Source organism: Notamacropus eugenii, chromosome 5 (assembly GCF_028372415.1).
Source record: "Notamacropus eugenii isolate mMacEug1 chromosome 5, mMacEug1.pri_v2, whole genome shotgun sequence".
Taxonomy (NCBI): Eukaryota; Metazoa; Chordata; class Mammalia; order Diprotodontia; family Macropodidae; genus Notamacropus; species Notamacropus eugenii.
In genome coordinates this window covers 361,705,364-361,733,061 of record NC_092876.1, presented here as the reverse complement: position 1 = coordinate 361,733,061, position 27,698 = coordinate 361,705,364, and the positions used below count along the sequence as shown (strand labels likewise).

Below are 27,698 nucleotides of genomic sequence, written 5' to 3'. Positions count from 1 at the left end.
AGAAATATTATTGATTTCCTCCAGAAGGAAACTACTTTTTTATACAGGGAATTACAAGGAATAGTTCTCTGAAGAATGTTAGATGAAGGATGTTTACAAGAAGTAATGTATTAAAGCATGACTTGTACATGATACACTGACATTGGATTGCTATGTAGAACCTTAGCAGAAAGGAAATTTGTGGAGCCAGTGAGTTTTCATTAGTTACTAAGAATTAAGACAAAGTGAAACATAAAACATATCTTCTTATTTTTATGGCTTACAAAAAGGAAAAGGTGAGTCATTAAGACCTTGAAAACCTGAGGCAAGCCAACCCTAATCCAAACTTAATAACTTTCTTTCCCTGAGAACATGTTAAGCAATTGGCAAATGGATGGTCAGAAGTTCCTCTATAAACTTTGTGTCCTTCCATTTATTCTCATGCTTTCTAAGAGGTTCTCTATAAAAGCGATTAAGTCTTGAATTCTTTATTGATCCGTGGTGATGATGCAATGTAGTGAGAGAGCTTGCAGGACTGTAGAACTAGGTTCTGTGAGTTTGAATTCTGGTCCAGACACTTACAAATAATGTGACTGTGAGCAAATAATAACCTCTTTCAGCCTAAGTTTCATTATCTTGAAAACTGAGAAAATAATGCTTGCACGACCAGCCACTGAGTTGTTTTGAGGAAAAAGGCCTCACTCTGTAAATGTCATTTATTGAATGTGAGTTATTAGAAGTCAAAGTGGAGACAATGGGGTGAGTGATTTTAAGAGGTGATCATATAAGATCAGCGAACTCTTTTTTGAAATACATTTTAATGTTTTGAATATTTCACTGATGTCTTTAAGTTAACCACTGTGTGAATAAATATAACCACAAATTGTGTTTTATAAAATCTAAATAGACCTCACATTGTTGTATTCCTCCTTATCTCTGGTTTATGTAGGAAGAGATTATAGCTAAAAGAGACCAGAAGGACCATCAAATCCAGCCCCCCTCATTTTACAGACAACAAAACTAAATTACAGAGAGGTTAGCCGACTTGCCCAGGATCACAAAGTTAATAAGTATCTGAGGCACTTTTATACTTCGTGCCCCTGCCCTTGAGGAGTTACATCCATGCAATGTGAAATTGACTGTTCCCTTACCCTCTTCTTAACCTGTTTAATGTGGATTCTGGCTTTCCCATCAGCTTCTATTACTCCTAACTCTGTCCCTCTGTTTTAAATACAGACTTAGGAATGCTCAGAACATCTAAGTGGAGTTCACAGCAACATAGCCAGCTTTAGGGGATGCAGATACTCTCAGAGTGAAGGGATTGTTGGAGAAGATTGACACAGGGATGTACTCTGGGACCTGAAAGAAACTAGAAACACCCTTTCCCAAACCAGTAAATTCTGGTGGGGTTTTTATAGTATTCTTACTTGGGTTCAGCAAGACCAGGCATTGGAGGAAGGGAATGAAGAACCAGAACTGAGGATTGGTGCTGCTGATTCATGCTTGTAGGAGAAAGAAAATGCTTAAGGGAATTGGCAACCTCTCCACAAAGTGGTCTTCTCCACCTCAATTTCTACCTGAAAACTGTGTCAGAATAGTTAAATGTAACGTGTTTGGCTTTTTTTGGGGGGGGGGGGTAGGTAGAGTTCTTTTATTCTGTTTGATTTTTTTTAAAACTGGAAGTCTAAAATTTCCAGTTCTTACTTTCTTCTGAGGTCATAGCTAGGTCATGGAAGTGAACTCAGCCTTTATTGAATACTAATTTTTTCTTTCCCCTTATGCTTAAAATTAAGATAGAGCCACACAGAAGAGCATTATAGGCAAAAAAGCACAGCAAAATAAGAGGTATCTGTTTACATTACAAACTCAATAAAGAGCTACATGACCAGAATATAATTTTATAACTTTGCTTTTAAAAAATTAAAATATATATTTATAATACAATATATAATAAAATATAATAAAACCTTTGTACACACACACACACACACACACACACACACTCACACTCTCTCTCTCTCTCTCTCTCTCTCTCTCTCTCTCTCTCTGATTTGGGATCCAGAGGAGGTATAACTAAATCCCACCCCTCTACTCCCTTCCAACATTAGATGTTTTTTTACCCAGTTCATTTGCCAAAAAGTTTGTCAGGTTTCAGTGGATGATAATAATAATAGCTAGCATTAATATGTACCTACTATGTATCAGGAACTATGTTAAGCACTTTACAAACATTCTCTCATTTGATCCTTGCAGCAACCAATGAGATAATGTTTGTAAAAGTACCTAGCAAATCTTAATGGGCTATATGAATGTAAGCAGTTTATCTCTTCACTGCAATAAAGTACAGAAGGAAATGCTCATCAGACAGCCTTTGCAGATAGTTCTTTTCTACCTTTCTTCTCTTTCCATTGCTACAGGCAGCTGCCTAACCCCTGAATCATCTGGACTTGGAGGGCCGCTTTACAAAAACCTTTTCTAAATCTTTTGCTGCTCAAGGTTCCAAAGTATTTACTTTTAGCCATTGGTTTTTATGAAAACTACTTTGAAAAAAAATCCATTTAAAGAATGCTTATTTTTGTGTTGGGATCCATGGGGTAGTAGGAGGAGTGCTGAATTTGAAGCAACACTGGCTCTTCTGCTGACTGTTGCTGAAGCAACATGGTGGCACAATGGATAAAGCCATAGAGCCAGGAGTCCAGGAGACCTAAGTTCATATATGGCGTTAGAAACTTTCTATGTGACCCTGAGCAAGTCACTGTTGATGTGAGGATCAAATAAGATAATATTTACAAAGTGCCTGGCACACAGGAAGCACTTACTAAATGCTTGCTTCTTCCCCCCACCCCCACCCCCGAGTTGTGTGGTCTTGGACAAATCACTTAATCTTTCTGGGCCTTAGTTTCCTCATCTATAAAATGAAGAGTAGGACCAGATGATTCTTTGAGTTCTCTTTCAGTTCAGGATCTATGATACTACATCAGTAATTTTCACCTTGGAGTTTGGCTGTGATTCCAGCTTTGATTCCTCTCTCTATCTCCCTGCAAACACCCATTCTGTTTCCGAGTCTAATTAATTTGACCTCCTTATTTTATATAGATAAGATGTCCATGTATCTCTATATCTATCTGTCTGTCATCTGTCTGTCTATCTGTCTGTCTATCTATCTATCTATCTATCTATCTATCTATCTATCTATCTATCTGTTAACTCTTTTCTACGCTACCCTTATCTAATCTAGGAGACTTGCTTTCACTATTAAAATACAATCTTAAATTCCTGTCTTCAGTTCATCTCCTCCCCAGTTAATTTTTCATGTTGTTGTCTGAGGAGTACATAAGTATGTCACTTCTCTATTAAAAAACCTTCAATGGCTCCTTATTGCATATAAAATAAATCATTAGCTCCTAATAATCTTTGAAAAGCCCTATACAATTTGCTTCCAAAATACCTAACTCCTTATACAGCTTCCCTAGCTAAATGTACTACTGTGATTTCCATATTTTTGCCTTGTCCTAACCTGTCCTGTCTTCTTGCTTTTGACCACACTACCTACCTATGTGAAATGGATTCTGTCTTCCATTTGTACCTGCTGCACTTTCTCCCATTAAGGCCCAGTTTCTACCAGGAAGCCTCCCCTGGCCTACCTACCCAAGCAAAAATCGCATTATCCTCATATTTCTTTTTCTTTTTAAAAATTGTTAACTTTAAAAATGAATACTTCATATACAAAGAAGAGAAGAAATTACATATAAAATCATGAATCTCTCGTACCTTTAGATAATTTAAGTTTTTAAAGTTTTTATTTATTTTTAGTTTTCAACATTCGTAAGTTTTAAATTTTCTCCCCCTCCCTAAGATGGCATGCAGTCTGATATAGGTTCTACACATACATTCCTATTAAACACATTTTCATGTTAGTTGTGTGCATAGAAATTAGATAATTGAAGTATTAAATGTCATGCAGTAGTACCAACTCTACTCACCTTTACTGTCTTCTCCTGAAATTTTCTCTGCTTTGTAGTTCTATATGTTTTGTTTCATTGACATTCCTTCCTTCTTTTCTCCTTTTTTGTGTTCTTCTCTAGTATTCATCTTCCTCTTCTCCCCACACCTCTTTTCTCCTCTTCCCCTCTAAATGCTTTTCGTTGGCATAAGTAAGTATCCTTAAGCAAAACAAATTCACTCACATATTGCTCAAAACATGTATTTTTCATTTTTCATCTACCATCCATCACCTCTCTGCCAAGATGGAGAAATAGCTTCATTATCCATCTTCCAGAGTTGATTGGTCATTGCATTGATTAGTGATTTGTGCATTGATTGTTGCATTTGATTTCACAGTTGTTTTCCTTTACAGTGATTTAGTCCAGGGGTGGGGAATCTGTGGCCTGGATGCTACACATGGCCCTCTAGGTCCTCAAGTGTGACGCTTTGATTCCAAACTCAGATTGCTCCCTGGTTCTGTTCACTTCATTTTGAACCAGTTCATTTAGGCCTTTACATGTTTTTTTCTGAATCCATGCCTTTTTCTTTATTCCTTATGGCACAGTAATATTCCATTACATTCCTATGTTATCATTTTTTTAACCATTCCACAATTAATGGAATTTTGTGTCCACCTCGTTTCCAGTTCTCTGATCAAAAAAAGAAGACTGCTATAATTTTTTTCATAGCATAACAATAACAAGCATTTATGTAGCACTTTAAGCTTTGCAAGGCATTTTATACATGCTAAGTCATTTCCTTATAGAAAGAACATTAGAGGCCATATTGTCCAACAAGATGAGGAAATTAAGATGCAAATTAAGTGCCATGAATGAGGTCACACAGGAGTGTAGCGATTGTTTTCCTCTGTATGGACTAGTAGTGGTCCCTTCTTAAATTTCTTGTGGCACTTTGAGTGGACTTTCCCTTTGGTATGGTGCTCTCCTTGTAGCATAGTTATTTGCATATATTGAATTGCATATATTGAGTAAATGTATATTGAAAGGGGGAAAAACTCTGATTTTTCAATCTAACCTCCTCGTTGGAGGGTTTGTCTTAAATTACTCATTTTTATAATATGTTATTTGTGTTCATAATTATATTTATATATTATTACATAAGATATAATTATGTATCATAATTATACTAACATGTTATGTAGTAATATACTATATAATGAATTGTATAATATATAAATATTTTTATATTTGGAATGTTAAAAAATTGTATTTTAGGGAGTAATGTTAAAACAGCTTTCCTTTCTCATTTCCTAATACCTGCCATGCAATAGGCTAGTAACCAAGGTAAATATTCAATGCTTAGGCAACATAATGGGAAAAGAGCTGTTTTAAACTTATTTATACAAAACATATTGTATTACAAGTTCAAAACTAGAAAGAGATGGGTACTAGTATCATATCTCTAGGAAAACAGGCTTGCTTTCAGTTCCTCTGGAATGCAGAGAGGAAAACACTCTTTATGTTTATAAATTAGGAACAACTGGAGGAAATTACCTGACACAATAACTCTCATGATATGAAAGCATAACGTAGCAGCTCTTATATTGTGTCTTTGATTAATGTAAAAGGCTTGACCTGTTAAGTAGTCTCATTAATATTTTCATTTATCAGTGATCACAATTTCTTTTGTAATATTAATTTCTTTAGTATGTTATTAATCTGGTTTAAGACACATTTCAAAGTATACAGAAAAAATCTCCACCTTTCCTGCTTTGGAGGAGTGTTCATATTTCATGTCCTTAAAGTTTGAAAAGGAGAGCCTCATTAGCCTCATAAAATCTAATTTTTAGCAAGCATAAAGAATTATTATTTTAACAAATTAATTTTTACATTTCATCTAGCTCTGTAGAGGATGAAAAAGATCAGTTAACATATAAACATGATAGAAACTTTTCATCTGTGGGGTATCGAGTAATTCTTTCTGTTAAAATTCTACAGTGGATTTAACTTCAGAACATATTTGTAGTTATTTTTATTAGAAACAACAATAATAAACCAAACTTGGTTAGATACCAGAGAAGGGTAAATGTCTTAATTGTATAAGTGCTGTAAAAGGTCAGTTAGACATCTTTTATCCTTGGAAAATGCAAACTTTCTCTTCTTTCATATGTCACCATCGTGTGTTTTTAAATGCTCAATTAAGACAACTTTTTTAAACTTTTTTAAAAAAATGTGTCATCTCTCAAAATTTCCAAACATAACTCTCCAAATATAAGACAACTATTTGGGGGGGATTGGTTGGGGTGGTAGTTCTGGTATTTGTGTAGTTAAACTGAGATCTGATTTGTAAATTATATATTAAAGAATTTTCTGTTTAAAATAATTCCTAAGTCCAGGTCTATGAAAAGAAAGTTTGGATAGAATGATAATCTCTACTTTTCTCTTCTCTCTGGGAGGTAATGGGTGAAAAATGTTATATTTGTCATCTAAAATAGTTAAATGCCAAATTTGTGTAGTTTGCAAAAAAACAATGATTAGGTGTTTTGGCAAAGCAGATTTCTTATTACTATCCCACTGTTAAAATCCACATTTCAGAAAGATTACCTTGATTTTGCAGAACCTAAAGGAAAATAAACTGCTTGAACACTTGCTTTTGACATAACTCTTAGAGAGCTACACATCACCCTTGTAAGAGTAATATGTATTTTTTGAGGAAGGAAACCTTGTTTATTCCACAAACAAGCATGAAGATTTGGGATAAACATCTTTGAACATGGATTTTATTAGAGAAAAATCTATGAGATTTCTTTTATTATAAAGCTAATTGGAGAAATATTTTGAAGCGATGACAGAAATGTAGCAGGGTGATTCATAGTTTATGATTTTTCATTTTATTGTCCTTGTCATTTTACAATAGCTATAGCTGGATATGTGGAAGCATTATTTTAAAATATATTATTATTGATTAATTAAATGAATTTAATTGGTATCTTTTGTTAAAATTTCTTCCAGTGTCTCTCCCCCCTTCTCTTCCCAAAAAACCACTCCATATAACAAATATTTTTTAAACAGAAAGAAAAAAAATATCATTGAAACTGATTAATATGTTGGGAAAAAAGACCCTAAAAATGTCAATGTTTATTATTATTTCCCAGAGCTTAGAGCTATTCACAAACATGGAGTTTGCGTGGTCATCACTTAGTTACCTTCCAACAGCTAAGAACCATTTTGAACACTAGCAAGTGATCTGGAACATCCAGGATAAAAAATTCTAGATCATACATAGTGCCAGGGGTCATATGGATTCTTATTTTTACTGGATAGAGTTATCAAAACGGTAGCCCTTTTAGGCCAAAGTAGATTTATGGATGTTCTTTCTCTGGCCTTTTTTGGAGTCTCTTCAAAGGACAATTTAAGTATGTTTTTTAAATATTTTCAGTTATGACGCCATAGGTAGTTGTTTGCTTGATATAATTTACATTCAAATGATTTCAAAACCAGTCCTTGGGGTGGGAGGGGTGGTGGTGTGTGTGTGTGTGTGTGTATTTACTAAACAGTACATGGCTAGTTAAGGTCCCAGATTGATGAGATTGAGACAAAGAAAGTTCCTTCTTCTCAGATATTTGATCTTTTTCTCATATTAGCCTTTTGTTTCTCCTTTCTCTGGATGTATGATGAGGGTTTAAAAAAATAGAAAGGTTCTTCTTCCCTGTCCTTGAGTGGGCCCATCTCCTTTATCTTTTAGGGAGATGGGAGAAAGAGAAGAAAAAGAAAGATGGAAGGGCCACTGGAGATTTTTGCAATTTCTTCAAAGTAAGGAGAGTGAGAATCTGCCAAGTGAGAAACCAAAACACTCCACTGTTCTTTTTTTTAATATTTAATGTTGTTCTGCCTCAGTTTAAACTGGAATAGTCAACAGAAACCATATACTCAAGAGTAGTCATCTGGTTTCAGGTCAAAGTGCTGTTTCTTTTAACAGAAACTGATTTTTGTTGACTCCCTATTATGGGTAAAGGTCTTTTGACTGGTACTGTGTGGAATCATATATATATAAAAGGATACAAGAGAGTTCCTGCCATCACAAAATTCAGGAGAATTTAACAAGTAAAGTTAAATAACTATGTATCACTTAATAGTCTTAAGACAATAGCAGTAGTTACAAGGTGCAGTATATAATTAATGATTAAATGAATGTTTAAAAAAATACTTAAGCGTAGTAGGAACAGAGGATTTCAGCTTAGAGTGGTCAGTAAAGGCTTTAAAGAGCTGATAGACTTTGAGCTAGGCCTTGAAGAATGGTGTATCATTTGAGTGAGTGGGAGATAATAGTGGAAATATCCCCTTTATCCTCAGTTACTAAAAAAAGGGCAGGAGACCGTAGTATCACCTGCCTTCAAGGATACTGGTGAGAAACAACTGTACTCTTTTGTACTAAGCATCATACAGATAGTGACCAAGTACAAATACAGGTACTAAGTACAATATCTGTACAGTGTTTAGCACAGAGCCTGGCACGCAGTAGGTATGGGAATACTTAAATAAATGCTTATTCCCTTTTCCCATTTAGGAGACTTTGGGAGAGTAGAAAATACTAGAGGGTTTTGAGGAAATTGTATGTAAGCCAATTGTACTTGAGTAAGGAATTTGTGGAAGGGAAATGCAGCTGAGAAGAGATTAGGGCTAGATTTTGGAGGTCCTTAAATGCCAGACTAAGAAGTTTAGACTTTATCCTATGATATTTAAAGCTATATTGGGGGAGGGAAGTGTAAAGTAAATAAACACAAAGAAAGATGAGAAAGAGATGCTAATAAACATGAGATTTCAAAGGTCAGAACTATTATGGTAGTTATGAGGATAGAAAGGAGGAAAGATTTTAAAAGACATTATGAAGTACAAATTTGTAAGCCTTTTTGGACAAATCCTTGTACTTAATTTCTTCCCATTCCATTACTTAAGAGTAGTCCTAAAAGTATGAATTCGGAGTCTAAACCTCAAAGATATAATCCTCTCATTTTATGGGTGAGAAAACTGAGAAAAAGAGAAAATAAGTGATTTGTCCAGTGTTAACGGCTGTTAAATATCTAAAGTCTTCCAGATTCCGAAGTTCAGTCCTTTATCTACTCTGCCATGTTACTTGTCTAATATTTAGAGACTAGCTGTTAAATGGATCTGCTATATAATATCAGTACCATTTTTACATTAATAAATACAGTACATAATTCAGATATTCCTCAGTTTTGGTAGAGGCTCTTAACTCTTTATGCCTGGATTATTGCAGGAATCTTCTGATTGCTCTCTTTGCCACATTTCTCTCTGGTTACAGTCCATCTCTACTTAGCTGTCAAAGTGATCTTCCTAAAGTGCAGATCTGACCATGTCACCCCCTATTTAATAAACTCCCTATAATCTTAAGGATCAAGTAATAAAGTCTGTTTTTTTACATTCAATGCCCTTTATAACCTGCCCTATTTTTCTAGTATTTTTACAACTTATCTCCACTCCCCTCCATCCCACCCCAACGTACTCTCCTGTCCAATGACATTGCCCTCCTTGTTTGAACAAGACACTCCATCTTCTGACTCCAGGCATTTTCACTGATTGTCCACCATGCCTGGAATGCTGTCCCTTCTCATCTCTGCCTCTTGGCTTCCTTCATGTCCTAGCTAAAATCCTACCTTCTGCAGGAAGGCTTTCCTAATTCATTCTAGTGGCTTCCTTCTATTGATTATTTCCAGTTTATCTTGTACATCCAGTTTCTTTGTACATAGGTATTTTATTCCCTCACCACTCCTGCCTCCCCAACTGGACTCTGAATTCCTTAAGAACGTGAACAGTCTTTTGTCTTTCTTTGTTTCCCTAGTGTTTAGCACAGTGCTTCGCAATACCTAAGGTGCTTAGTAAAAATTATTTAATGAGTCTAGCTCAATTAAAATTTATTTTTAGAGAGAAAAGACTAAGCTAGACATTTGGGAAATACAAATTTATTGTAGTCTTGTAGTTTTGTAGGGGCATATGATAGATACATGGCTAACTATATTGCACAATAATATAAAAGTTTATTTAAGAGACAGAAAATCAAATGCAAGGTAAGGTTCAAACATTCCTCCCCTTCTCCCCTTGCTAATGGAGGGTGGGTGATCAAAGAAGAAGTAGTATTTGGGTTATGCTCTGAAAATGGGTAAAAATTCAATAGGCACAGTGCAGGAAGGAGGACCTCCTAGTTATAGCTAATCATGTGAGCAGGGATGTACTCAAGGGCAAGACACACCATGGAAATAGACAATTATCCATCTATTTCAGCTGGAGCCTTTAGTACTTGACATCAGACTGGAAAGGCAGAAGAGTGGCTTGTAAATGACCTTGGATACCAGCCAAAGAAAGCTCAATGTGACTCATTTAGAGCATATAGAGCAACTGAAGGTATTTGATCCAAGGAGTGACCTTGTGAGATCTTTAGATGAGGAATATTATTGTTCTTTAACTATTTTCACTGGCTATCCCCTCTTCCTGGAATGCTTTCTCATCTCCTTTCTGCCTCCTGGATTCTCTGGCTTCCTTAAAATCCCACCAGAAATCCTACCTTCTGCGAGAAACCTTTTCTGTTTCCCCTTAATGCTATTGCTTTCCCACTACTGATAATCTCTACTTTGTGTGTAGTTGTTTTCATATTTTCTCCTTGTTAGCCTCAACTCAAGAGCAAAGACTGTCTTTTGCGTCTTCTTGTGTCCCCAGCATAGAATAGCGCCTGGCATGCAGTAGGCACTTACTAAATGTTGATTGACTTACTGACTGACTGAACTGAAAGAGATAAAAAGGGGATGCTATTGCAATAAACCAGGAGGATGGCAGAGAGATTTTGTACTGACATGGTAAGAATGGGAAGAGAGAGGAAGAGACAGAGGTGATCAGTAGTACAGAGATACAGAATTTGGGAACTGGTAAGACTCTGGATTTGGAGTGAGAAGACCTGGCTTCAAACCTTCCCTCTATCACAGAGTACTTGTATTACCTTGGGCAAGTCATTTAACCACAGTGGTCCTCAATTTTGTCATCTGTAAAATATGAGGTTACCCTGCAGGACCTCTAAGGCCCTTTTGATTCTAAATCAATATTCATATAGTTTTATTAGAGAAATGAAATTAAATAATCAAAGAAAGTTTCAAACATTGGACACTGGATGAATGAATAGTAGTGATACAGATTAAAAAAAATATAAAGTCCAGAAGAGAACAGTCTTAGAGGAAAGATAACAAGTTCCGTTTTGGACTATTTAGTTTGAAGTGCTAACAGGATATGACAGTTTATGGAGTTGAACCCTGGGGAAGTCACTTAACTTCTGCCTGCCTCAGTCTCCTCATCTGTAAAATGGGAATTTTACGCCTACCTCCCAGGGTTGTTCTGAGAATCGAATAAAATACTATTTGTTAAAGTCTTCAGAAACAATGAAACTCTGAAAAGCCAGCTCTAAAGATGATGATGATGTCTATAAATGGAAGTTTCCCATACGCATGTGGAGATTTGGGTCTGAAGCTTCTATATTTAAAAGCTTTCTCCAACTGAGGCTCTTTAGAAAATGCCCTCTTTTCATTTATAGATAGGTATTCCCCAAATATATGAAAACTGATTTATTAAATATCTGTAGTTTCAATTTTAATTATTCTAATCAATGATGAGAAATTATCTAACCAAGCAAAGAGTGGTTGATGTGATAAGAGGGAAGAAAAAAACAAACACCCAAATTTCTGAAAATGAAAATTATAGTAAAATTTTATCAGTCATGATATGTGAGACATGGAGTATTTGGTCAAGTTAAATGTTTTTCTTTGTAATTTAGTATTAACTAGAAACTTCATTTTGGTTCAGCACTCATTCCTAATCTTGTAATATACAGTAGCTCCTTTCCTGTCTTAGTAAGTAAATATAAGTGAGTATTTGAATATCTTGCAGTGTCTCAGAATTATTGCCATGAAGATCCGTAATTATTGTGGATATAGATAATTTAGGAGATTTAGCAGAGAATATATGGACCTCTCAGGACATGCCATGGAATTTACTTCTGCGTCAGATTTTTGTGGTGATTTGTCTCTTTTATATTAAAAAGGTGTGTGCAAAATGGCACTGTTTAATTTGGGCTCCTGCTTAGGGAGAAGCACAGAATGAGTAGTGCTAGAGCTGAAAAGAATCAAAGATTATCTAGGCTAACCTTGTTTTAAGGATGGAGGAAACTGAGGTGCCAAGAGTGATTTCTGGATAAATAGGATTTTACTCTGTACAACTTATCCAGGCTATCTCCAGTCTTAGTAAGCTTTAATAATAGCTGAAAACTGTGTTAAAACTTTGGGACACCTTGTAGTTAGATTTCATTTTCATCACTAGATAGTATCTGTGAAGACATTCTGGACATTTTACAGAAATCAATATAAAACAATTTCCTTTGTAGGTCTCCCTATTTTCAGGAACAATTAAGGATACTTGGAACATGTTTTGGCTGACCGATATTTTTGTTCTCGTATATATTTTTTTCCTCTTTGTACAACCTGCTGTTACTCAAACTGCAATTGTTTTAGTCTCACAAACACAAAGCAGCTGTCTGAAATATGTTCTTTGACTCAGCTGAGCTTCTGCAGTTTCCCAACAAAAGTTATTTGAATTCAGTAGCATGAAGAAATCAAAATAAGCATTCAGATTAGACATTTGCTACAACAGTAACTTCTGTATAGTATTTATCATTAAAACCCACATAGTTTGTTGCCAGATTTTTTCATAGTTATGCTAATGTCTTTTCATATTTTACCTTATAGTCATTTTCCCATATATCTTCCTTTGAATTCTCCTTTGTGACAAAGGAAAAAAAAACACAACATAAGCAATCAACAAAAAACACACCTAATACATGCCTTTTGATTGACTCACTGGTGTCTGTCAGTAATTGAAACTGTAGGGTTTTCTCTCCACTTCTTCCTTGAGTGGAGGGAAAATATCATCTCTTTCTTTTTTATGAGACTTAAGATTTGTTATTCTGCTGCTGAACTGTGATAGCTTGAAACTTAAATCCTGCCAACTGGAATATTGTTAAAAGTACTATATTCTGAGGGCCAAAAGAATGAGTTGAATCTTAACTGTAACTATCTGTTGCTCTGCTCACTGAAGATCATCCAGTGGAACTTTCAGATTATTCTGACTGTGCTACACTGGCACGTTTTTTAGAATTTGGGGTGGGATATGAGTAGGGAGGTCATGGCGGAGGGAGAAGATGCTTTTACTTCTCAGTGCAAATAGGTTAATAGTTGAATTCAACAAAGAAAATCAGTGCAGACCATGAAGTGGATATTTAGAATGATATCCCCAAAGACTTTTGAGCTGTGTAAAATAAAGTGTGAAGCATAAAAACTGTTCACACATTTTATTAGAGTCATACAAAGGCTGCAAATAGCAATTCTGTCCATGACTGGTAGTTGTTGTAAATATTTAGGCAGTAAAAAAAAGTATTGGTATCTACGAAACTGAATTTCTCTGGGGGAAGAATAATGTTAAAAGAAGAAAATCTTATTTAGATATTTCAGGAAACTTACTTAGATTTCATTAGATATGAGATCTCTCAATATTTGTACACCCTCCAGTGGCATATATTGCTACCCATCCCTGCCTTTAGGTCCTGTGCAATTCTTAGATGTGTCTTTTCATAAATCCTCCATAGGACATCTACCCAATACAATGGAACCTTTCCCCTAGGTCTCTTTACATTAGGTTAGTGCCAGTGTAGCATACCATCTGTTACCTTTCACTCTGGCTATGTCTGACTTTATTCATATGTACTGGCAAATTTGAATTTCTTTGTGTGAAGATTTTTCCGCTCAGAAATCACCGTCATGTTATATCTAAGAATTCAAAATCTCTATAGTAGCTTTAGAGGTTAATCTTGTGTTTCTGGCTAGTGAAAAAACCACCGCCAACTGCTGATGATTGATATCTCACTTAAAAATTCATTAAGCTTTTAAGTGAGTAAAATAATTTTAATTTCAGGGGTGATGCCTATAATGTTGAAGTGAAAGTTATCAGCAAAGCTCTGTTGGCCGGTCACTTGTCCATGGGGACTTGATTACAGAAATTTAAGCTGAAATGGACTTAGAGGGAGGTTAGTCCACCCCACTCCCATTTTTCGCAGTTGAGGAAACTGAGGCCAAGAAAAGTTAAGTAACTATGTAGCAGATGACTTCAGGCTCCTCAGAATTAAGACCAGATGATCAGAATTAAAAACAAAAAAATTAATAAAACAAAATTGTTTTTTTAAAAAATGTCTCACCTGGAATAGTTTCTCTATTTTTCTCTGAAACCTGAATCCTCACTATCTGATCATTTCCTCATAATTTTCCTTTGAATTATCAGTTTAAACAAAACAGTTTACATAATTGTAGTCATGATAGTGTGTAATTGTCTCACGGTTCACTGTATCAGTTATCTGTCTTCCCATATTTCTCTGAATTCCTCATACTTGCCAATTCTTTTGGCAAAAGAGCTATTTCATCACTTTCATGTGCCATAATTTGTTGAACTCGCATTTGATAGGCATGTGTTTTGTTTCCAACATTATCATGACAAAAGATTGTAGGAGGGTTTTGAAGACAAAGCACTGGGGATAAAAATAGCAAAAGATAGCCTTTGCCCTCAAGGAACTTTTAAATCTAATGAAGGGACAAGCCATAAATGAATGGAGAGGACAGGGAAGGGCATTCCAGAGAACGGTGGCATACATGGCTAGAATGTAAAATTTAGAAAGTAGTGTGAGGACGGGCAAATTTGGTTGACCAGAATTGAAAGGTATAGTGCTGCCATTTTTGTCTCACATTGCTAAGAATGGAATAATTTCTATTTAAAATTTTCACACCTAGAACTTCATGTTAAAAAATAGCATTTCCCCATTTCTGATTCCTCATTCCCTATCCTACCCTTACTATTTCCCTTTTAACCAAGTTATGTAGTTTTCTGTCAGTTCAGCTGTTAATTTGTCAGGTATTTAAAGAATGGAAATGAGGTTGCTCAAGATAGAAATGAATTCTTATTCATGATGAATTTTAGATTTTACAAACTTTCTGATAGTAAGATCTCTTTCACACTTTCCCTTTAATAATGTTGCATTTAGGGTGTTTTCATCTAATAATATACTCTACGAAAAATGGTAATATATAACTCTGAGGAACTTCCTCTTAAAGTTAGCAAATTTCTTAGAATTAATTTTATAATATATTTCCTCCTCTTTTTTAAACATTCAAAATCTGCAAATTTTAAACTGTAATATAAATAAGCTCTCTCATGGAGTAATATGACTATAAACCATAAAGTTAATCATTCCTCCGACCACAAAATTCACTAAATAAGTGAACTCAGGATAACCCAAAACATTAATTATACTCACATGGACTCTCATTTTTGAAGGTGAAAAATCCTATAAGCAGATACTGGATAGAGTTTAACATTTTGTAACAGTTTTGGGGGGAGTTGGTATTTTGGTTCTTCAAATATCCAAAGCTTCGGAAATTCTCCAATAGTATGAAAGTCAGGCATGTTGATTCTTCCATTTGACCCTTTTGATTAGTGTCAGTAAAGCCTTTGATCCAGAGTGATATGTGTTCATGTTTCCTAAAGCACAATGATCCTTGGGTTGTTGCCTCACCAGTCATTAATTTTCCCAGGTTATTCCTAGCGTATGAGGATACATCTATATTGTTATTGATTATAAACTTTTATATTATTTTGAAAGGCTCTTATTGGAAGTTTGTGAGATACTAGTGCCTTCAGAAGTTTTGACATTTAACCTGATTACTTTGATCATAGTGTATTGCCAAGTGTGGGGGAGAGGGAGGAGAAAGGGATTACCTGACCCTGAGCATGTAGAATTGCTTTGACTGACTAACCCTACAACCTGTGGCAGAGGTTGTAATCTGGTAGGAATACCTGATCTTTGATGCCACTCGTTTGAAGCCTTTTCTTATGAACAGCTCGTACATGTTCTAAAGAATAGGAGCTAAAGTAAGGCATCTGTATAGAAATCCTATAATGCAATTCATTTACAACCTACAAAGAACCCATTTTATGGTTAACCCCTCCATCATTTCTTGGTCTCAACTTGTTTCTGCAGTCGGATCAACACTTTCATTTGCAATGTTTATATGCATGTGTTATAAATAATTTTCATGAAATATACATGGATGTGTGTTCCTTTAAAAATTAACAAATATAAAAATACACATGTGTATACAAATGTAAAATGCAACAAATATAACAAACAAGATAATCATACCCACAGTCAGAAGTGCCATATTTTAAATGTGACAGGATAATTCAAATCTTAGATTTGGGGAAATGAAACATAAGCTGATTAAATGTGAGTGACTATGTGTGTGCATTCCTGTGTTGGTAAATTTCTGAGTATTGCTATAAATCAGCAGCTCCCAGCTTTACAACAACAAACACCAAGGGGAAAATTGTAAACTCATGAATAAATGAATGGAATGACTCTAGACAGCCTCATTAACTGCCAAAATAAACTTTGTGAAAATAGTGGTAGAAGGCATGAAACCTCCTCCCGCCTTTCCTGAAGAGGTGATGAAATTTTCCTAAAGGCCACCAACTTCCTCAGTCAGTTTGACGCCTGGCTTCCCTGTTTACTGGCCTCTCAAATTCTTACCCAATCCAGGGACATCAAGATCTCTTGCAGAAGCTTTTTGTAGATTTCATTCTTGACAACTTCCATTCAATTTTCTTTCAACACCTGTATAAACAGTATGGTGCCAAATGCATATATACTTAGTGTTCCAAAAATCATAGTGTAGTTTTGAGCTTTAATAACTTAGGGGTCATTAAAGCTTTAATAGCTTAGAACTGTACTAAGACTTCTGAGCACCCTTTATGTGTACAAGTATACAAGTCCCCTCGGCTAGCATTTTTCTTTCCACCCTCAGATTCCTTATAACACTTTATTTGAACCTCTCCTTTACTCTTAACATGTTCCATTTTTATTTTATTTATTTGTGCTCATATCCCATCCCCCTTTGCTAGATTGTAAATTCCTTTACGTCAATAACTATCTTGTTTCATATTTGTATTCCGAGTACTTTGCAAATATTAGGCACTTAATAATTTATTACATATTACTATAACACATATAGTATATTATATTAATCATATATTGTAGCACAGGTAGATAAATAGATAGATGGATATGTAGATTGCAGCTAGGTGGCACAGTGGATAGTGCTGGGTCAGGAGGTAGAAAGAGTTCAAATCTGGCCTCAGACACTTACTAGCTGTGTGATTCTGGGTAAGTCATTTAACTCTGTTTTGTCTCAGTTTCCTCATTTGTAAAATGAGCTGGAGAAGGAAATGGCAAACCACTCCAGTAACTTTACCAAGAAAATCCCATGGACAAAGTCCATGGGGGCCACCTAGAGTCAAACAGAACTGATCAGCTAAGTACATTTTTGATAGAGGAAGATTGAAAATCTGGAGAAGAATGAAGGGGAAAAAACAGCTTGATTAGCCTGGTTCTGCCATTAATTATCTATGTCATATTAGGCAAGTTATATAACCTCTTTAGATCTCAATTACCTTATATACAAAATGAAATGATTGAACTAGATGATTACTAAGGTTGATTCTCACTCAACATTGTAGATCCCTATGATCAGTGTCAGAATAAAAACTCTTAAAGGAAGGTATTTTATAAATTCGGCATGATAGGGAAAATTCTAGTAAATATAAGGAAGTTAAATTCAACCATTTACTAACAGAAGGTGAATTTTTAAACATCTTCTATAGGTAGAGCACTTTCCTAAAAATGGAGAATAAAAAGGCAAAAAAAGAAGATAGTGTTCTTTGTGCTAAAGGCTCTTATAATCTAATGGGGCACAGGGGAATAAGACATGTACATAAATATCTTTAGTACTTCAAGGTCCTGTGGTTTCTTCAGCATGGGCTCTTCTTCCACTAACACGGATTCCAAACTCTTATAACTAATCTGCCCTTGAAATGTTTTCAAAACACTCATAGAATGTCTCGACATCCAGAGCAAAGTGATGGTCTTAACTACGTTAGTATAACTTATCTAAAAATGTATTTCATCAGAATAAATCTGAATAAAAACCTTCATCAGAATCATTGGAGAACAAGGCTAAACAACTACTTCAATTTGCTATTTTGCGTTTGTCTTTGAGCTTACATTAATATTTTCAATTAATTGTATCTTAATTGACCATCATGGAAATTTCTGTTGTCCTTTTTGGTAGGCTGTTTCTGCTATAGCTAGCATATATTACTCCTAACACGCAGAGGAGCGTGTTAATTTTCATGTATCTCATGTACTTTATTTTCACTACTTGAATTTGGGTTTATATGGTATGGAGTTAGCAGTAACTGTAATTACTGTTCATGTATAATGATGCTCATTGTCTATTACTATGATTTGTGATGATTGGTAAAAGGACGTTTGTTAAATTGAATCTCTCTCCAAACTTGTATAAGCTGCTTTATTGCATACTTGACCACTTAGGAGATAATTGGGTTGCTCCTTATTCACTGAAAGAGTATCACAGGCCTGGACAGAGGTTTGAAATCAATATATGTAAAATATATAAAATCAATAGTCAGATTAGACTTTTTTAACAAAAGATAGAGGATATTATTTACTAACTGCAAAAAGTGATGGATGATGAAGTGTTATTATGGATCATAAGATTCTGTACAATGTAGTTTGCATTCTTGAATGCACTAGGCTTTTCTTTTTTTCCCCTTGCGGTATGTGTGGTGGGTGGGTAGTGTGGGAGAGGGGAGGTGTTAGGTTTATCCAAGGCTTAAAATATCAAACCTTATTTCCTGTGTAAGAATGGGAAGAAATACAGTAATAGAGGAAGGTAAATAGAAAAGCCCTATAAAAACATCCACTAGATGGCACCTAATAATTGTGTTCTGAATAATTTCACGTACTGCATTCCTTAATCTAGTGAGGCTTTATTGAAACTGAGAAAAAGCATTTCCCTGAAAGTGAATATTATTTTTCATATTGATGTTTCACCTGTATGAAAAATCCACTAGGAGGGATGTTTGAATAACATTTAAAATGCTAATCATTGTGTATTTAGAGAGCTGTAAAATATAAAGCTAGTCTGAAAAATATCAGTCATTTAATATTTAGGAATGCCTACTATGTGCAAAGATACTCTTTAATTATTTATTTATCAGAGGTAATGATGTTTTCCAGTGTTGCTTTGCAATTTCTTTTAGGTAAAATATTACAGAATTGTTAGTCTGCTACATTGTAAGGTCTTTGAGGGCAGGGATTATGATTAATTAATTCTCTTTGCATTTCCCCAGGTGTACAAGCAAAATGGTGCTATGAATTGTAAACAATATATGCTGTCTCATTAATGCCTAAGTAGAATGGTATTTGGAGTCATGTTACTGTCATTTCAGTCACATCTGAGTCTTCATGGCCCCATTTTGGGGTTTTCTTGGCAAAGATACTGGAGTAGTTTGCCATTTCCTTCACTAGTTTATTTTACAGTTGAGAAAACTGAGGCAAATAGGATGAAGTGACTTGCCCAAGGTCACACAGTACCTCAGTTGTTCTATTTCCTTGTAACATGGAACAAGTCACTCTCCGTATACCTTATTTTTCTAATAAATAAAATGGAGATTAGAGATCTGAGGGCCTATCTCACAGGACTTGAGATTAATACTTAGGAATTAAATTGCCTGTATATATTAAATTGCCTATATATATTACATTTTTATTCATATTCATATAGTTTATATTTTATACATGACTATTTATATTTTATATTTCTGTATCACTGGTACTCATATTCATTTCCAAAATATCTGTTTTCTCATCTGAAACCCACGTGGCGGTAAAGAGTAGCTGAAAGATATAGCCTGTTTTACTAATTCTAAATTGATGTATTTGTGACTTTAACTCAGAGGAATTTGCTACTCTTGTTCTAAATATCTGTAGGAAAATACATATGCACCAGATTATCTCAGAAGATACCTTGAAAGACTTTTTTTTAGCACATCCTACTGTATTCATAGATTTCCCAAATATACAAATACTTTTTATAGCTCATACACGTATAATAGAATTTAACAGATGAGAGCCCTCGGCTAAATGTAGTATATGAGCGTTGATTATTCTTTTGTTATTTTAGAATCATGGTAGGTGATTATCATGGTGATTTATTTTAGGTTGATTTGAATACTTGTGTTCCAGTAAGCACTAAAAATATTAATACTAGACTTGTGCAAGATTGTTTTATGATCATTTAAAATTATGGGGCTCATTCTTTCATTTGACATGGAGCTTTCTATGGTTCTCTTGAAATTGGTAGTCATTATAAGCCCATTTCATTATTGAAGCTACATCAGAGGTGTTTAAAATTCACGGTGGATTACAAGGAGTGATGGGCACAGCAAAATTAACTTGTTTTGTTAGGGTGGCAGTGTAAGTAGTCCTTTTTAATAAGGGGAACTCAATATATGGGGCTTATCATTTACAGAAGTTAATGTAATGTAAATGTCATGGAGTTTAGTTTTTTATGTATGTGTATTACTTAAAATTAGGTTAATAAAATTTGAAGGGATTTAGACTATACTGACTTTAGGGCAAGCTTTGGCCTTCTTAAGCTAAGCCAAAAGTTAAGCTAGCATAATGGTTGGAAATACCTGGTTTCCTTACCCATCCCCCATCCCCATGTCATTTTTGGTTGGAAATAAAGAACAGGGACAAAAGTAAAAGATAAGATTCCGATGGATCTGTCTTTTGAGTTGTAGAAACTTTTTGACAGGTGTTTTTAAAAAATTTTTAAAATATTAAAAACCTAGATGACACAAACAATCAAAAGACCCCTTTCTCCCAACCGTTGTCTTTCTTAACTCTGATTTTATTTACTAGGACATAGTACAGTCAGCCAAAACCTACTTTAAGATTAGGAATAATAGGGTTAAGTGGTTTGATTGAAAGGTTCCCTCTTGGTTTCCGTACTTAAAAATGTTTCTTCCATCCAGAAGTCTCCAATTCTCGTGCCTTTGATACACTTGAGTTTCAGCAGCTCAGGATAAGCTTAACAGACCAAAAGAGTATAGGCTTGGGAGTCTAACTAGCTAAACTGTGAAGTTTTATAGCTAGTATATGTCTAGGCAGGCATTGTAACCAATCAACAGAAGCATTTATTAAGCTCCTACTAGGTGCCTGGTACTTGTGATACAAAGACAAAAATAATACGTTGTCTTTGCTCATCAGGTCACACCCTGAAGAACACAAAATGTTGTTCAATTTTAGGAAAGTGGAAACAAGAATCTAAATAAAGATAGGCAGCATAGGATTCTGGTCCTCAACCTAGCTGTCATCCTTGGACTCCCCACTCTTTCCCCTCCACCCCTCCCCCCATATCCAATAGGCTGCAAAGGCCTATAGATGTCACCTTCCCGACATCTCCTCTGCCCTCCTTCTTTCTTCTTACACTACCACATCCCTGATGGGTGGGCCCTCATTACATCATGCTTGGATTATTTCATAGCCTGCTGGAGGGATTGCCTACTATAAGTCTCTCCCCACTTTATTCCATCCTTCACTCAGATGTGAAAGGGCAGGTCTGACCCTGCCATCTCCTTAATTCAGTTAAGTCTAGGGGCTCTCTATCACCTCCAGCATCAAATATAAAATTCCATGTTTGGCATTCAAAGGTTTTCAAAAACTGCACCCTCCCCTCACATACCTTTCTGGTTTTCTTAAGCCTTACCCACCCCTCCACCACCTTTGACTATGTACTTTGCAATCTAGTGGCACTGGACTCCTTACTGTGCCAACTCCAAGCCTTTGGGCTCCCTCCTCATCTCTGCCACCTCACTTCCTGTAAGTTTTAGCTAAAACTCCACCTCTTACAGGAAATCTTCCCCAGTCTCTGCTAATTCTAGTGCCATCCTTCTGTTGATTAATTCCAATTTAGCCTATGAATAGCTTGAATTGTACTCTACATAGTTGTTTTCATGTTGTGTCCCCCATTAGACTGTGAGGTCCCTATAGATTAGTTTCAGTTTATCCTGTATAAAGCTTGACTTCTACGTAATTATTTTTATGTTGTTGTCCCTTTGAGGTTGTAAGTTCCTCCGAGAGTATGGACTGCCTTTTTTCTTTTTTCTTTCTTTGCACCTCTAGAGCTTAGCACATAGTACCTGGCACATGGTCAGTGATTAATAAATATTTATCGGGTATCCTAGTTGGGGAGAAATAAGAAAGGAGGTAAATTTCTACAGCAGCTATTATGTCCTCTGATTCTGTTTTTATGTTCCTCGCTTGGTTGGGCCCACAAGTATCAGTTTTGGCTAGATAGAGATGAGGGGTCAGATGAATCTGCTTTCTGCTTGGCCAGGGCAGAGGATTTTGTTTCATTTGGGTTGACCATTAGCTATTACTAAATGCATAAATGTTAGGAGGAAGCTGAATTCAAATTCAATAAAAATGAGTAAACACGATAAATGCAAGAATGAAATAAAAAGTTTATGTAGGACTTGGTCCCTGACCCCAGAGAGCTTACAGTCTAAGGGAAAGATATATTTGTTTCTAATATACAATAATACATGATAAGTAGAGTTGAAGGATTTTTTTTTTTTTTAATGAAAGCTAAGAGGGAAAGAAGGTGCTTACTGATCAGGGAAGGCCTTATAGGAACAGTGGAATTTGAAATGGCCTTGAAAAGATTAGTTAAAAATTCAGCACTTTCAGAGACGAAGGTAGGGAGACTGCATTCTAGGTAGGGAACTGGGTGAACAAAGTAAAAAAGGAGGAAAAAGTGCTTTATGTGGTTTAGGAACAGAATGGTTCAATTTAGTTGACATAAAAAATGCATGGAGAAGACATCCCTGTCCTATTGCTGATGCAAGACATTATGAGTGTAGATCACTGCATATGCATTTAATTTGTTTAGTTTTGCTAAGCTGAAATTTTTTTTTCTTTTCTATGCTTTCTGTCAAGGAATATCTTGTTTGGCTGGGGAAGGAAGGAAACATGTATTAGGAAATGAAAGTGATGTGAAGACAAAAGGTAGTAAAATATTTTAAAGAGTATCTGGAGGGAAATAATAGGAAATAAAGGTGGTAAATTTTGGATGGCCTTGTATACCAGTCGAAGGGAGGTGTTGAAGATTTTTTGAGCAAAAGAATGACCCTAGACAAAGAGTAGTTTGAGAACTTCTTATACTGGTCTGGTTTCATAAACAGAGAATGAATTACTGAGAGAAGAAAGCAGATAAGTCTCAAGACCCATTACTAACTTGAAAGGGAAAAAAGGTACCTACTCAGTTCAAGGGAAAAAAATATTTGACTTGCTTCATAATTTTAACAAGGACCAGTCTTGGTTTAACTTTTTTTGGTATCACTTGAGGAGATATTGACTCTTTTAGTTTTTTTGATTTTAGACCTATCCCAAGATTCTGTAGGTTAAGTTCTAAATGAAATTTTGAAGGTATCATGGAGATAAGAGAATTCTAGGAAGGATAATTGCATGAAAATGGCTACAATAGTGCATACAAATGGCAAAGCTGTCTTATAACTTAAGTGTTAAGGACATCTTGTAGCGTGGGACAGGTTTAAGGATATCATGAAAAAATCAATAATTAGTCATTAAATGTCTGCCATTTGCCAAAAACTCTGCTAGGTGCTCAATTATAAAAATAATAAACACTCCAGTCCGTACCCATAAGGAGCCTATGTTCATTGTTTTTTTACAAATTTATTTTATTTTCAATTTATAGAACAAAATAAGCATTCCCAATTAAAAAGATGACTGTACATGAAACTACAAATCTACCATGTACAACTTGCTGTTATCTCGAAGTATAAGTTATCATGTAAATTTCTTTTATTTTTCCTTTTTTTCTTCCCTCCCCACAGCCCTAGATATAGCTACCAAGAGACACAAATTAGGTGTGTGTATATTGTTTGCATATGTGTAAATTATTCTATACATACTTCTCTTTATTGGTTCTTTCTCTGGATGCAGATAGCATCTTTCTTCATATGTCCTGTTTTTAATTTGTGTATTTGTAATAGTCAGAATGACTTAGTTGCTCAGTCATTCTTAAAACAGCGTTGTTGCTATCAGTTCACTCTTCATCATTTTGTACAAGTCTTTCCATGCTTTTCTAAGGTTATTGAGCTCATCATTTCTTGTAACAGCAGTATTACATCACAGCCACACACCACAACTTGTTCAGCCATTCCCCAGGTGATGGGGATCCCTGCAATTTCCAGTTCTTTGCCTTCACAAAGAGAGCTGCTAAAAACATTCCATTCACATTCAAAGTTATAATGACTACTTGTGAATTTCCCTCCATCTTATTTTTTTTTTAATTTTATTTTTTAATGTTTAACAATCACTGCCATACAATTGAGATTTTATCCCCCCCACCTACTCCCCATAACCCCCCTCCCTCCCCATGACTGCATACAATTCTGTATAGATTCTACATATACTTTCCTATTGAGTATATTTTCACTATAGTCATGCTATGTAGTCAGACTAGAATAAGTGAAAGAAATCATATAACAAATCAAAACATGATACACAAACACATACACATACACAAACATGATCTTCTACATTTTGTGAATGGCTTCCATATTTCTTTCTCTGAGTGTGGAAGGCATTTTGCCTTGAGAACCACCACTGGGATTTTTTTTTTTTTTAATAAGAAGTTCTTGCGTTATTACAAAATTCCAAGTCTACCAGAAAAAACTCTCGCACACTGTGGTCGTTGCTGTGCACAAAGTTCTCCTGGTTCTGCTCCTTTCACTCAGCATCAGGTCATATAAGTCCTTCCAGGCCTCTCTGAAGTCTTCTTGTTCATCATTTCTTATGGCACAATAGTACTCCATTACATTCATATACCATAATTTATTCAGCCATTCCCCAATTGATGGACATCCCCTTGACTTCCAGTTTTTGGCAACTACATAGAGTGCTGCTATAAATATTTTTGTACATGTGGGACCCTTTCCCATTTTTATGATCTCTTGGGGATATAGTCCTAGTAGCGATATTGCTGGGTCAAAGGGTATGCACATTTTTGTAGCCCTTTGGGCATAGTTCCAAATTGCTCTCCAGAATGGTTGGATGCGCTCGCAGCTCCACCAACAATGAATTAGTGTTCCAACTCTCCCACATCCTCTCCAGCATTTATCATTTTCTTGTTCTGTCATGTTTGCCAATCTTATAGGTGTGATGTGGTACCTCAGAGTTGTTTTGATTTGCATCTCTCTAACCAATAGTGATTTAGAGCATTTTTTCATATGATTATAGATAGCTTTAATTTCTTCCTCTGAAAATTGCCTGTTCATATCCTTTGACCATTTATCAATTGGGGAATGACCTCCATCTTATTTTTACTCATTATTTTCTTTCTCAGCTTCTCTTTTTACCCCATCCCCCAAGTCACCCCCCAAGAGTCCTCTCCCAATTTCCTTACCTCTGTCTTAATCCACACATACCTGAAAAAGTCTCCCCATCCTCTCCCCCTACCCTCCCAAATCCCAATTCATGCACCTCTCTCCCATACTGTTCCCCACTATTCTTACCACTTCTACATGGTCAGAAGACTGCTAACACTCTTCTAAATGTACATTTTGTTATTTTGTTTCCTCTTCAACCCAGACGAGAATAAGGTTCCAACATTACCAGTTCTCCACCCCACCTCCTTCCTCTGTATAAGTTATTCCTGTCACACCCCATTTTTATAATTGCTCGCTTTTACCATTTTGTACCCAATTTCTTGTTTTAGAATCACCCATTCATATACAACTCAGTTCCAAACTTTTTTTTCAAACTATCTTAGTAACGATGATAGTTTTAAGAATACTGATAACATTTTCATATAGGTATAATAAGTAAATAGTTTGACCTTAGTGAGTACCTTATAATTAGTCTTTAATGTTTTCTTTATATTTTTTCTGGATGTTTTATATTGAATTTTCCACTGAGTTCTGGTCTTTTTGTTACAAATACCTGAAAGTCGTTCAGTTTGTCAGATGTCCCATTTTTTTTTTCCATTCTGGATTACACTCAACTTTGATTTTTGGATGCAACCCTAGCTCTTTTGGTCTTTGAAAAATAATGTTCCAAGATCTATGATCTTTTAGAGTAGAAACTTCTAGGTCTTGTGAAATTCTGACCGTATGTCCACAGTATTTAAATTGTTTTTTTCCTTGTTGCTTGTAGTATTTCTAACCAGGGAGAGGTTACATAGTAATTGAGCTTGAATAGCAAGAAAAAATACACACATACCATTAATTTATATGTAAATATAAATTAATAACCTATGTAAATATGAATTAATATAATATGAGGAATAAATGTTGTTCATACATGTCTGACTTTGCGACTCCATTTGGGGTTTTCCTGGCAAAGATACTCAAGTGGTTTGCCATTTCCTTCTCTAGCTCATTTTACAGATGAGGAAATGTATGCAGAGAGGGTTAAGTGACTTTCCCAGGGTCATACAGCTAGTAAGTGTCTGAGACCAGATTTGAACTCAGGAATACGAATCTTCTGATTCCAGGTATGGCACTGTACTGTATCCACTGCACTGCCTAGTTGCCCCCAAAGAAACTAACAAAGTAGTTAAATGCCCCATAGCTCAGGAAAGAGAGCACGAGCAGGTGAAAGGATTCTTGAGGTGTATGTTGGAGAGAAGTATTCTATGAGGAATTGCTATAGTTTAGATCTGACAGTACATATTTTACTGTTGGGAAGGAAATGAGGAAGTAGTTGTGTCTTCAAGAAAGAAATGAACTCATGTCAGTCATATTAATTTGAAGTAACACTAATTGTGGATTTATTAAATTTTTCTTGCTTCCTAGTTACTGAAGGAAATGCTTCTCTGATGCCTCTTTGGTTTTTGACAACTAGAATATTCTTCTCATTTAGACATATTTATATTTTTTCAGGTTAAATATTAAAAAATGATTAGGTTTATACGTAAAAAATTCAAGACAGTCTTTAGTTTTATGAGATTATCTTATTTTTCAGGATTTTATTCTACATTCCAAGTGTATCTATTTTGCTTTGTATTTGTTTAGTGGCCCAAAGTTTGGGAATTCCCAAAATACTTTGTCTACCCTCATAACTTTTTGGAGTTAGGAAAAGAGGGAAAAGAATATATGTGGATTGATATTTGGACAACTTTATTAGCAACGTTCATAGGATTGTAGATCTGAAGTTGAAAGGAACTATGAAAGGTATCTAGATCAACTTTATTCCTTTATATGTGAAAAACCTATGACCCAGAGAGGTGTAGTGCCATGCCCAGATTATATAGTTAGTAAATTAGACTTTTAAAAAATGATACCTAAATGGTGATAGTGATGATAATGAATGTGATCTTAGTGATAAAAATTCTTTTTTGGCTCCAGGCCTGTGATTTCCTTGATGAGGAAACTCCCTCTATCATTAAATACTCTTAATTTATAGTCTTAAGGAATTAGTTGTCTGGGACATTGAGAGATTAAATGATGTCATACTGCCTCATATGTGTCAGAGGCAGGCCTTGAAGCCTTATCTTCCAGACTCCAAGGACAGCTTTCTATCACCAGGCCAAGCTACCTTTCAAGGGCTTGTTGCTCCATGCAAATTTGCCTGATATAACAGGGTTATTAAGCCTGTCAGATTGGAAGCTGGTCTTGTCCCTCAACTTCAATATTATTAAGGGAGTTCCATGATGGTAACATTTAAAC

The 27,698-nt window shown here is 35.4% G+C and overlaps 1 protein-coding gene and 1 non-coding gene across 17 annotated transcripts in view; one reads left to right on the top strand and one right to left on the bottom strand.

Annotated features, from left to right (window-relative positions):
- The window catches only part of BBX (BBX high mobility group box domain containing), a 351,434-nt gene that overhangs the window by 158,749 nt on the left and 164,987 nt on the right, over positions 1 to 27,698 (top strand). Inside the window, exon 2 of one of the 16 annotated variants that reach the window (XM_072614105.1) lies at positions 7,669 to 7,736. The exons of 14 other annotated variants lie outside the window; for them this stretch is intronic. The gene's annotated coding sequence lies outside the window, so the exon portion shown is untranslated. Of the gene's footprint in view, positions 1 to 7,668; positions 7,761 to 27,698 lie in introns of those variants that run through there. One more of the 16 variants, XM_072614106.1, reaches the window with a different exon arrangement.
- LOC140509420 (U6atac minor spliceosomal RNA) lies at positions 5,972 to 6,097 on the bottom strand. The gene has a single exon (XR_011968739.1). It is a non-coding gene; the product is annotated as a U6atac minor spliceosomal RNA (small nuclear RNA).